We start from the raw sequence: 12899 nt of genomic DNA on the forward strand, positions 1-12899 counted from the left end.
TCTTTTAGGTGGTGAAGTTCAGATTGTAAAATAATGTCCAAAGATTTAGAGACCGGTGTTATCTTTAGAGATGATTTGCCAACACCACAGTCACGTTTCAAGATAAAGCGTGTACCAGCCCTGCTAAAAAAATAGTCTGAGACTATGTGCCATATCACAGTTTTATTACATGGTTTCTGCCAGTTTTAAAATCTATTACCTTTAACTCCCTTCAGGTTCCTTCCAGAGAACGTGCATGTTAGGGTGTTTTTACACCACCTAACAGTCATGTTTTTTTAAATAGTTCTTTACTTTAGTTCGATTTATGCTTTTTTTCCAGTGGTTTGATTTCTTTTCACACAGAAAAAAAGCCAAGGGAATTCCAAGTGAACCAAAATGCGCAATTTCAAACCTTGTGAAGATGTTGAGCCTGTTTTGGCCACACGTGTCTGGTGAAGCAACAAAAGTAAATATAGTAATGACGGTGCTGTGTTCTGGAGTACTGGAGAACATGGAAAATTTACATTCATTTCACAGCCAGTTACTAGACCATAATGACCTTTGCACAGCTATGGTACCCTGCCGCATCCCAGAATGCAAAGCAAACAAGGCTATGGAAAGGTGGTAGTTGAGTTGCTTCACATTCACACTACAAATAAACCACAGAGCAGTTCATTTGGAGCCCCCAACCCTTTCTTGCCATACAAGTGTTTTCTTTTTACTTTATACTTGAATACCTCCCACTTGTCTATGCATGATGTAATTTTAGTGATGTTCAGGGACCCCTTCAGTGTGGCTATTATTCGAGAAATTAGTTACATCCATCAATAGACTTGTAACACGCAGACAATTTTTTTTCATCTGCAGTCTAAATTCATTTAAATCATCACTGTCGTCACTATTTCCTGCCTGCCTTCCTTTTATTTCTATTTTCGTTTTTATTGTGTCAGTGAGCACTGGTGGTATTTTTGCATCCCTTTTGCTTCTTTTATCTTTCTGACATCTATTCTGACACATCATTTGTTCCCTGAACTTAAAAAATGTTATTGTTCTTTCCTGTTGTACTCTCCCGTTTCCTGTTACTGCAGTGCCTCTTCACATGGGCAAAAAAATGTACAGTTTTATTGCTTATCAGTGACATAATATAGAAGTCATCCAAGGGGCCTGTTAGCCAGCCAACGGCCCTCACTCCCAAAGGTTATTCAAGGATTTGCAAACACATACACGGACTATTTTTAAACTGTTTAGCACAATGAGTTATTCAAGTCTGACACAAGTAATGCTTTCCCTCCTTCAGTCAGAGATGCAGACAGAGGTTTATGAGCTCTTCTGGTCAATAATGCGGTAACGAGTGAATCATTTCCAGTGTGAATGCAACTTTAACCTCCTAGGACCTGGCGTCCACATATGTGGACATCACATTTTGGGTTATTTAGACCAAAATACTCAATTTTGCTCTACAAGGGCCTGAGATCCACTTACGAGGACATTATACTGCTACTGTTCTACCGAAATTTTAAATGAATATCCTCATATGTGGCTCTCATTTTTCTTAGAAACAAAAATCAGGTAAAAAAAAAATCAGGTAATTCTTTGTTTTTACATTCGTTGGGCCCTAATATGCCCAAATATCAAAGAGAAATCAAAAATTCATGCCGTGGGAGAGTTCGGGTCTTAGGAGGTTAAAGGGTCCATTAGACTGCTATCATCCTCACGAAGAGTGGCACACACCAAAAGAGAAAAGAAACGACCCATTTGTGTGCCTTTTTTTGTTCTATTGCGTAGACATTCAATGACATATCAGTACAGAAGCTCAGCGATTGCCAGATTATGTACAGGAAGATGCTGTAACAGCTTGAAAAGATGACACTTTCCATGGAAAACAGAAACAAACCTCCATGTTTTCTTCCGGGGTCTACTTTCTCCCCTCGTGTACTGATACACAAGTTTTGTTTCTGTGGTGAGACCTGTCATTCAGCAGAATACTGCATCCCATCTGATGCGCTCACAGTGAAGATATGAATCGAGCTGTGGTGATGTCACAGATAGCTCGCGACACAACCAATGTGGCGACCACAAAACCTCCTTAAGGCCTCGATTATACTCTGTGGCGGACAGAGAGAGCTGGAGACCCGACAGGCAAGCAGTCATTCCTGTTATACTCCTTTGAAGTCTGAAGCCTGGGGTGCATGTGCAATTGGTGCAATTTACTTCATTCAGACCCTACTCCAACCCAGAAAGTATCATCCAAGAAGTGAAGGTCTTTAAATGGCGACTTGACCCTGCCTTGAAAAGCATTCACAGCAATCACATTAACTCCTATGCTAAACTGCCTGACTTTAAGGCAAAAATATTGTACCATTGAAGAAAAGGCCCTCCATTCCCTGTTAATTATACCCTGAGTGTCTGGTTTACACATATGTAATTCTTCCATTTGTACAAGAAATAACTGTTATCCAGTGTGCAAAGTTAGGTGGAGAGGTAGATCTACAAATTAAAACAATACATTTCATAGTAACTGCCTTTCTTTCATGCTCCATAGAGCATCCAGAAAGTGTCAGGTTACGGTTACGTTTCACGTTTCTGGAGAAGGTTGGCACTGAAAAATATCTGTCGCATGAATACTTACATGAGGGGACCGAGTATCCCCTCAGCCAAGCATCTTTGTCACATTAATGGAAAGATACAGTGTTTCTTTTTTTAATGATTCATTGTTTTAGGTCTCATTTATTTTAACACTAGTCAGTCAGGGTTGTGGCCCACTTCCCTAATGCCCTACTAATCTGTGTGTGAGGTGGCCTTTTTATACACTGTAATATTTGAGGACTCAGCAGCAGACAATGAGTCCTCAGCAGCATGATCCCTCACTGTTTTGTCAGCTCTGTGACCTGTATTTACAGTCAGCTTATTGTTCCACATTTAATTCCTAATCCTCTTCTTGTTGTCTACAGTTCTGTGTGTGTGTGTTTTGGTGCGCCCGCCCCCTTTTCCCATTCTTAATCCTGTACTTTATTTTGCAGTTGCATATGCAGTCATTAAGCCCATTGTAACGGCTCCACGGTCAGTGCCCATTGAATATATTAGCACTCTTAGTAAAACAACAGTCATCATAGTACAATGTGACTTGGTCAGAAGACTGGAAACTGCCATGGTGAGCCTTGTGATTGCAAAAAAGAGAAGAATACAGCCTTTTTTTATTATAATGTTACTGATTCAGTGCACAAACAAAGGAAACAACAGAGAGTCCACTAGGAACCCTATAATACACCTCCTTCACATTTATCTGATAATATTGACAATAATAGTGACTTTCACTAAGCCACAGAATCACATTAAATTACCAATTAAATACTGTTAGTCACGTTATTCCCCGTGCTGACATATAGCATATGTAGGAAGGTGTCACAATACACACTGAGGTTAGGCTCATGTTCCTTTGTGCCTTCATTATTTGAAGTACTGCTTTAACTACCAAATATTGTGCCATGCAGAACTTAAAATGCAGTTTGGTTTCATTCCGGATGAGATTGAGGTTTCAGAAAGGTGCGTGTCTAGAGATAATTTTCCAGCGTTGAAGCTTTGGTGCTGAAGATGCTCTGAGGAAAACACCAAAAGAACATACGGCACGTATCGTACGCCAGTCTCGTTTGAGCAGGAAGCGTCTGTATTGAAGGGGGATGCTCTCATAGAGATAAGGAGGACAGAAAAACTGGTGAGAGGAAGTTGTTGGTTCACAGGTGCAGTGCGGGGGTTTCCACATCCTTCTACCCTTCAGCTCCGGAAAGCAAGCGCTGAGAAGAGGCTTACCACAGACAGGAGATTGTTTACATCAGTCATTATTTCCTGGCATACCACAACAAAATGCAGGCAAGGAGCAAAAGAGACACTTAATTGCACAAGAAGTAGAGGAATGGCAGCGAATTACGGGAAGTTGGTCTGCGTGTTACGTCACTGACATAAGGCTTCACAGCTGCCTGCTTACAGCCTTGCATTTGTTTGCATTTATGTCCACAAGCTAGAAGCTAACCTCCAGACAGCTCGTTTGTAGAGTATATGAGGAAACTACCCCCTGTGCAATACCAGATGGTAGTCAAGCATTTATATTAATATTTTTGTTTTTTAGAAACAAAATTTGACTATAATGATTGTATTATAGACATGTATATATATATCTGTATGTACCCTGTATGTCTGCTCCTACATCATCATGCATATAACAATTAAAAGTCTATGTAACATTAGCATCATCTGTGTCAAAATGGATCTAAATCTAAATTGTCTAAATTTAATTGTACAGTTCAACAGTACGATGGCACAGTCTACAATCATTTGACTTTTAAGCAGTTTTCCTACAGGGCATATACGTTTTTTTGTGTGCTGACAAGTGCATGTGCAAACGTGTACACACAAACGTTCATGCAACAGATAAGGATCTACACCAACATACAAGCCGTACAAGCAGTAAAGATACCTGTAGGCCTCAACCGTGCATATGTTACATAAAGTTAAAAAATAATAATAACAAGGCAGCTCCAGTAAGGACGGGCTGGCGAATTACAGATAATATGGTGGTGGTGAAAAGTTAGTGTGTTTAGAGAACAGCTACATATTTTGGAAGATCATTGTGGTTACTTTTTAGTGCACATCAAAATTAAACACCCACATACAGTGACTGTGAAGCTGTTCAGTGATAAGCTAAAAGTTTTGAGAATGCTTCTTTACTATCTTGGTGTGAGGTTCATAAGAAGCTCATTTATCCGTACCCAGTGTTAGGAAGTAACGGAATACATGTACCGCCGTTACGTATTTAAAATACAAAATATGAGTAACTGTATTCCGTTACAGTTACCGTTTAAAAAGGTGGTATTTAGAATACAGTTACTTTGTTGAAATAAATGGATTACACGGCGGTACTTCCCTGTTTCATATGGTGGGGGTCAGAACTGTTTGGGTTTTGTTTGACAGCTACGTTCTGTTGTTCCAGGTGGCAGCGTTACGGTTGCCATGGTTACAGGGCGACGCTCTCTCTCTGCGTGTTTCCTGGGTGAGAGAGGCCTTTTTGTTGTTGTTGTGCTAAGCTAATAGGCAGAATGCTACAGGCATAGCTCTAAAGAATGTAGCATCATGGGCAGTGTAGTCCGTGCTGCAGGGAGAATGGACTGCCATACCCGTTATGTGTCTGTGAGCGAGGGAGGGAGAAAAAGGAAAAGTAGGAGCTGTCATCGAGCAGAAACGGGAGCTGGAAGCATGTAAATATAATAATAACCACTGCAGCCAAGAAGAGTGCCTGACGAGCCCAGTTGTAAGTAAGCTATTAAGACTCGACTGTACACCGTGTTCGTGTTTTCCTCCAAAAACAATAAGTTCCGTTGGAGCAGCCTTTCAACGCCTCTCTCTGTCTCTCGCTAGCAAAGTTGACCCAGACAACAAAGTAAAGCTAGTTTTCGGCTACGAGCCCGACACGAACCCCTGTCGTATTAGCCAGAGGTCCCTTTACTACGGTTCGGAGCCGCGGACCTTCAGTAACAGTAATAAATCACAGCAATAGTACATTCATGTAGTTGTAAACAGCATGATAATATATTAAGTAATCCAAAGTATTCAGAATACGTTACTCTCATTGAGTAACGTAACGGAATACGTTACAGAATACATTTTGGGGCATGTATTCTGTATTCTGTAATGGAATACATTTTAAAAGTAACCTTCCCAACACTGTCTGTACCAACTGACTACTAACTGAAGTTACTTCCTTGTTAGCTTAGCTTAGCATAAAGACTTCAAAAATAAATATAACAAACTTTGTTTGTTAATTAACATAATGATATTTTTAGGTTAGCTAACTCATTAGAATCTGTTAATTAAAGCACAACCTAAATGATTTCACTAAATGATTTGATTTTGAAACCAGCTTGCTTATTTGCTAAGGACTAGCCTATGACCATAGCACAGATAATTGTCCGTTTTGAAATATAGTGTGACCAATTGTTACAAAATAGACTTAATGTTTTATTCGCTGTAAACCAAAATGAGCTACTTAGCCCATACATTTAGCAGGAAAGTGGTCGAGACTGAAAACCATTTTAGACTAATAGTCTACTGGAAGTTTATGCAAAAACTTCTTCTACGACACAGGAAGTTAAAAAAAAAAATCCTTTTAAAATGTCCAATAGCACAGAGAGTAAAAGGGTCCAGTTTACTGGCAAGTGGATGAGGCTGAGCCTACTCGGTGAAATCCACCTGTCGGACCTGCCACGCCTCTAATGCAATTATTCCAGGTGAATGTGAAAAAAAAATCACCTCATTCAGAGTGCTTATGGAGGGGGGGGGGGGGGGCTATCCACAGAAACCCAAACTGAAGTGACTGAAGTTTTAAACACTTGTTTTAATGCTGTAAAGTTTAGCAGTTAATCATTGGAACCTACAAAGGCTTAACTGCAGTTTTTACAACTTTGTTTATGACTGTAATCCCCTTAGTATTCAGCCCTGCTATATTTAGCATCTAAAACTCTTCATTTGCTTGGTTTTCACCTTAGCTTGCATGTTTTTGTTCTGCAAACCATAAAATCTGTTCTTAGCAGGACATTAATATTGAATAGTGACACACCTTCAAAGTCAATGGTGGAGTTAAAATCAAATCAGGACATTAGTGCTGTAAAAAAAAAAGAAAAGAAAAAAGAAAAGAAAAGAAAAGAAAAGAAAAAGCTTTGTGAGTGTAAAATATGTGAGGAGTTTCCATGGGAGTGTACACCCACTTGTGGAGGTCACAGGTGGGGTTGTCACAGAGGGTGGGGGAGTCAGTCATATATTATTTTCATATATGTGCTATGTTGAAAGAGCGAGTGCGAGAGAGTTTGCTTTGGGTCTGGAGAGACCGAGGGTCCGGGGTGGCAGCTAGTTAGAGCTGCTCACTGGAGGGATACTTGGTCGTCACAGTGAATGACTCTAAGATGAAATTTGCCCAAAGAGACCCTGACTTTGTTTGTTTTGGGGGCTCCTCGAGGGGCTAGCGTTGGGGGGGAAAGATGCAGACAGGAGAGTCTAAGATTTATTTTTTCAGACTTGCGGTGTCTCATGCACCATTTCCTGAGTGTGCACTCAGCGTGTTCCCACTTTGCATTTGATCTGTACACTTAAAGTACTACTTGTTCTTTCAAGAACAGCCTGTTCTCTGAGGCGGTGCTTTCTGAAATATTGTTTCTGCAGAGTGTATTTGTGGGCGTGGGGAGAGGGAGGAGGAAGGCTGAAGGGCGGAGCGAGGCTGCTGTAAATCGATCCTTTGTTTTCATCTCTGCCTCTGTGTGTGTGTGTGTGTGTGTGTGTGTGTGTGTGTGTGTGTGTGTGTGTGTATGTGTGTGAGGAACTTGTTTTGGTGTTACTGAGGTTAATTCAATGTCAAAACTAGAGCAAAAGTCACTGCAAGGCAATATGAAACATTAAGTAAAACCAAAGCAAAATTTGAATTATTGCAAATGCATATAGGCTTAATGTGACTGCATAGTGAATAACTGCATGGAATATACTAAGAAACTTAAGGGAAGCTATATTATATGTGCCATTCATAAGTCCAGGAGAGCTGTCTGCTTCTCCTCCCTGCAGCTGAGCTAAAAAAGGTGCTTCAGCTGTTGTGCTTTTGCCCTTATCTACATCTGGTGAACATCTGGTTTCCATCTGACTGTGCTCGTGTGGAACTGGGTTGGGTTGTGAGCGTGACAATAGTGCAAAAGAGAGAGAGAGAAAGGGAAGAGGAGAGGGTATGGAATATGTTCGTGAGCTTCGATAAAGTGTGCGTGACAGGCTGGCTGAGAGGACGAATGAGTTGGTGGGGTAGGGGGTGAGCTAATGACTTGCTGAAAAGAGAGTGTGTGTGCGTGTGTGTGTGCATTTTAACCTTGCCTGCAACCAATAATCTCAATGCTGCCGTGACAAATTAGGCACAAATCTTTGCTGATGTGATTAAGCTCATTGTTTCACAGAAAGTTTTTTTTTTATTTTTTAGACCAGAGAACCTCAACAGGTTTCAATGGAAACCTGTTGAGGTTCTGTTTTTTATGGCTCAGTTTAAAGCAAAGATTTATACCATGACTGGGGGAAAACAGGAGGGGCAAAAAAGTTGTAAAATTAAGTACGAAAAGCACCATCAAACCTATGTGTGATGATATGATGATTAATGTTCAAGATGTCCATCTCTGGGGGGAAAAAAGAAAAGGCCTTTGGTTTTTAAGGGGGCAGCAGGAGTCTGTATTAAAAATCCTCGATTTGGGGCCACAGGGTATTCATGGTAAGCAGGCCAGCTGGGTTGCTTAGGAACAACCTCTAAAGCCTGTATGAACCTTTCTGCATATATATTGTATTAGATAGAGTAAATGATGTGTTCCACCTTTTGTTGATCAATATCTCTGAATATGAGATTTTAAAAAGTGGTTCTAGGCTTGGAAATGTGATTTTTAAAATGATTTTCATCCTTTGTGTCTCTTTATATTGTAATACACTGTTTATCTTGGTGTTTTGTAGTCCAAAGCTGCATCTATACTGCAAGCACTTTGCTCATCGTTCATGACTTTGAAGCTGACGGATGGCTTCTTGCAGAAGTTGTGTTGGGTACCCTCAAATGTGTTTACTACCAGGTCGTATGTCAATCACTGAAATCCTTCGCCTCACTGGTTGTCACACAAATGTTTGACTTGAAATAATATTTTAATGCTAAAATAATAAAAACAAATATAAAAAAGCACATTTTTATTTTTTAATAAGAATCCAAATCTGTTACTTTCCTGAACAGACAAATGTGGTTTAGGTTTAACATTATGCCTGATTAATTTCAGTTGTTCAGTTTGTAGTTTTAAACAAGTTTTTAAAGAGCTTTCTGAAGTACTTGTGTTTTCTTGTTTTTATGGTATAATAAATCTCTTAATCACCACTAGTCCTGGGTTGGAACCTCCTTTTGTTTTCAGAACCTTAATTCTTTGTAGCAAAGGTTCTTTGCTACAGTGCAGGACAGATCCATGCTTTCACGTTTAGGTTGACGTCTCCATTTGTGCTGCAACAGATGCTGGGTTTACCATCTTCTGTTGTCCAACTGGTGAGGTTAAGAAAGTTGTAGTCTCAGTTTCTCTTGTCTTCTGCTGCTGTAGCTTGCTTTGAGTTTTTCCTGACAACACACATGTTCGAGTTAATCTCTCTATCCTTGTCCCTTGAACCAGTCTAACTATTATCTGCTGACCACTGGCACTAACAAGGCATTTTAACACACAAAACAGGCACTTATTGAATAGTTTCATATTTTGTGTTGCTTTTTTGATCTCTTATAAACCCGAGAAATAGTTGTATGGAAAAATCCTAGCAGATCAGCTGTTTCTGAAATAATCAGACCAGATTGTCTGGCACCAACAAGCATTTTAAATTCAAAGTCACTTTAAAAACTCTTTCTTGAGCTTCAGCTGGCCGTCTTAACCATTAAATGCATTAAGTTCCTGCTTTGAAATTTGGTCGACGACATACACTGTGAGCATTTTCACAGGTTTACCCAACAGAGTTGCCAGTAAGTCTACATGTAAATACATACTTTATCTTAGAGTAATATTGTAAAGGGGAATGGTGCTATTTTTTACCTTTCTGGCAAAGTATTATACAAACCCATTAATAACTTCACCATTTGCTGCTCTGCTACATTATACTGTACAAACTGCAGATAATATTGCAAACAAACTGAACAAACAGTGTGATGATCTAAATATCCATAAAGCATCTTTTTCTACATTAAGTTCTGACACAGAAAAGTCCGTAAGGCCTCAAACACCCTCCTTAAAATAAACAGCCCTCAATGTGTGTTTATGATAAAGAAAGTACTGTATGTGCACAATTCAGGCACCAACTACAGTGTGTGTATGTGTGTATGTGTGTGTGTGTGTGTGTGTGTGTGTGTGTGTGAATCGGGGGGAATGTGGCTTATGGTGTAAAGTACATCGATTGTGCAACAACATTTGAGATGTGCTGTTAAAAAAAGTGTAGTTTGACACATTTGGTATCTTTGACAGCTTTCATTTTTGACTTTCATTTAAGTTTCGTGGGCCTGAGCAATGTTGGATGAACTCACCAAGTTCCAAGAGTAAAGTTAATGACACTATCTAGTCTCTGATATAAAAAAAAAGAAGCTCAATGTCTGAGAAAAAGTGCTGGCCATAGGTGCGCTATCCCTAAACTACATCCACGAGGCCTTAATAGGTCAGATTCCAGCCAATATATTGTACATGTATAAGCACACTTCCTGCAACTCATCACGCAATATTATTTTTGGCATGAACACATCATAATCAGGATTGAGTTTCCTCTCAAACCACTTGTTTGTTCCATTCCTATCCATTGCTTATATTTGGTTCTTAGGACAAGGAGGAGCCCGTCTGTAACGAGCTCCCTTGAGAGACTGCAAAGACATGTCGTTTTTTTATCACTGGTTTTAAGTGTGCGTGTGTGTTGAGGGGGGTTGGGGGGGAAATATGCTTAAGATTCCACAAAACTATGATCTGGAACAGTGAGCCCAGAGTGGCCCGCACTGGATATTGGACTGCAGAGGCGAAGGGAGCGTCCAAGCTTCTTTGGCGAGGAATAATGTGTCCATTCCACTTGACAGTGACTCTTCATGACTGTTTCACATCGCTATAAAGAGGGGCCGTGGCCCGTGTTAGCTGCTGCTTCTTCTTCTTCTTCTTCTTCTTTTTTTGTTGCAAACAGTTCTATAAGTATTCATGAAACACAGGAGTGACAGCGAGGGAGCAAATATGTGTGCGAGAAAGTGTGTATGTGAGAGAGCAAGACAGGAAGCAACCAGGGGCCCACTCTCAGCCACAAAGTAGTAGTAGTGACTAAAAAGATTCACTTTAAGAGGAAGTGAGTTACTGTTGTGTTTGTGTGTTTGGGTATATAATTGTCTGTGTGTGTGCTTGAAACTTCAGACTAAATATGAATAACCTACAAACATGCATGCACGTGTTGCGAAGTATTATACCATGACTGGGGTCAAACAGGAGCGGCAGAAAAGTTGCAGCTTGTGTGAATAAATTTGCACTGTTTTATGTAATAAATGTGGTGAATTCACTCCTCAGGGGAGCCCACAGTAGAAACCTTTGTGATCATATGTTGTCTTACTTGTGACCATATATGCTGTGTACAAAAAAACAGGCCATCTGTTGCTCAGGATATCATGAGCTCATGAAGCTTTAGGCTTCATTTTGGCAAGACTCACAGGTCTTATGATGGAACACACAACCCTCCCTCTGTAATGTAACTTTTCTATATAAAGGAATATAAATAAATGTAATATTTATATAGAAATATTTTGAAATTGCTTTTCTGGGTCCTTATCTGGTCCTCTTTTCTGTCTAAATTTGCATCGTTTAGGAGAAGAAAAGTGGTTCCGTCGGTTTTTCATAGCTGTAGTTTGAACATGTTGTTCCTCATGAAAGAAAACATCCCCATTAAAAAAATGGGGGTGAGGAAAGGTTGAAAATAGCTGACATACTTTTGAGGAAGTCTCTCAGTTGGCACTTAATTGTGTTGCTCCATCTGGTGTTTTGTTGAAGTTACTGCGGCACAGACTTATGAGAATATAATACAAAATGTCAGCTTTTAACAGTTTGTATGCTTCAGCAGGCAGTTTGGACTTATAGCTCCCTCTACTGTTCATAACCTATATCACACTTCAAGTAGGCTGTGGGGAAAAAGGGAAACTGAATGGAGAATATTAGATAGCATTTTTCTAATTTTCTGTTGTCCAATTTTGTCCCAGTTTTCTGTTTTTACCCTGACAGGAGTATGCTCTTCTATTGCCACAGCCTACAGAAAACTACACACAGATGCAGAGATGCTCTTCTGCATAACCTGTTGTAAGGAATGGTTATTTGAGTTACTTTTTTCCTGTCAGTTTGAAGCAGTCTGGCAATTTTCCTGTGACCTCTGACACCAAAAACGTATTTTCAATTTTCTGAAATACTCACTTAAGTGACCTTTCATCCCCATTCTGTTTGTTCAAGTCATGTAATAAATTGAGTTGCTGTCATGTGATTGCACTAATGAGCAATTGAAGGGGTATGAAGTCTCAGGTGAGTATATATATTGTAGATGACAAGATGAACAAGTCCTGCTATTCTACTGTATTGCAAAAATTAAATACCAGTGCATTTCTTTGCATTTGACCCAAACTCCTAATTTAAGTGCAAATTAAGCTGGCATGGCTCAGATCAATGTGTTAGCTGTTATGACCCAGGTCATGATACTCTGTGATACTCTTTACTGTACAGCGCTGTGATAATGTAGTGGGTGGGACCAATGGGTGGGCACTGTACTGACAGGGAGGTTGATGGACCTCCCTGTCAGTACAGTGCCAAAAGAGGCTTAACCGCACCCACTGAATAATCAAAACACAGTATGTACTGAATGTGATAGCCAGTCTCCCAGCAGCCTACAGTAACAGCTTAAAAGAGGTTTTATGGTTTGTTGTGTTTTGTTTTTTTCTGAGCTTCTTTTTTATGAATATTGGTCCTCGTTTATCAGAGACTGTGAGACCTTACAGTCCTAATAATAATTTGATATTGTTTGATTAGCATCAGAACTCCGGCTAAAATATTACTATGGTATCACTCTCAGGGGTTATCTCTGTTACACCTCACCCACAGCAAGTTTGTTTAGGTTATACAGCAGCGTAATGGCAAACAGTCTTTTTACCAAAGTATTTCAAAGGGAAAGAAACATACAAAGACATACACTTGTGGTCAGAAATGCAAATGCAGTCATCACGCACATGAATGTCATGATAGTGTGGGGGGGGGGGTTTCAGGGTGTGTAGCATACATCTTTAATGACTTTAATGACTTAAATTGTGTTGCTTGTTTGTTTTTACCCCTCAAATGTTAAAGGCTGACAGG

Source organism: Neolamprologus brichardi, chromosome 17 (assembly GCF_056152115.1).
Source record: "Neolamprologus brichardi isolate AB-2024 chromosome 17, ASM5615211v1, whole genome shotgun sequence".
Lineage (NCBI taxonomy): Eukaryota > Metazoa > Chordata > Actinopteri > Cichliformes > Cichlidae > Neolamprologus > Neolamprologus brichardi.